We start from the raw sequence: 479 nt of genomic DNA, 5'->3' as shown, positions 1-479 counted from the left end.
AAAGAGGATGTTTCCTGCAAAAAGGAAAACCCAGAAAAAGGCAGTGGGCTAGTGGGTGTGCCACTGGATAGTGAGTGGCACAGTTGGAGTCCTGGACCTGAAGATGGGTATCCTGTACCAAGAGCCTGTGCTCTGTGGAAATCCGTGGGGCCCCTCAAAGAGCTTACACAGTGCCCACTTCAGCAGCACACATACTAAACCTGGAGCGATACAGAGATTGGCACGGCCCCTGCTCAAGGATGACACACAGAGAGCTCACACATGTGTCCCATGAGAGATCCAGGCTTTGGATAACTGCCCACACAAGGCCTTGTGGTCAGTCGTTGTTACTAAGGAGAACAACAGCAACTGACAGAGAATTCCAGTTGCTCCTAGTGAAGTAAAAAGACATTTGTTGTGAAAATTAAGTAGAAGACCATTCCATTTATAATAGCATCAAGAATAAAATACTTAGGAATAGATTTAATGAAAGAAGTAGA

At 45.7% G+C, this 479-nt stretch overlaps 1 pseudogene; it reads left to right on the top strand.

Annotated features, from left to right (window-relative positions):
- The first annotated feature begins 170 nt into the window (after window positions 1–170).
- Window positions 171–267, top strand: LOC144224358 (U6 spliceosomal RNA; annotated as a pseudogene).
- The last annotated feature ends 212 nt before the right edge of the window (window positions 268–479 follow it).

The sequence above is a fragment of the Crocuta crocuta genome, unplaced genomic scaffold (genome assembly GCF_008692635.1).
Source record: "Crocuta crocuta isolate KB4526 unplaced genomic scaffold, BGI_CrCroc_1.0 scaffold548, whole genome shotgun sequence".
In the NCBI taxonomy this organism is placed as follows: domain Eukaryota; kingdom Metazoa; phylum Chordata; class Mammalia; order Carnivora; family Hyaenidae; genus Crocuta; species Crocuta crocuta.
This window is presented reverse-complemented; position numbering and strand designations above follow the sequence as displayed.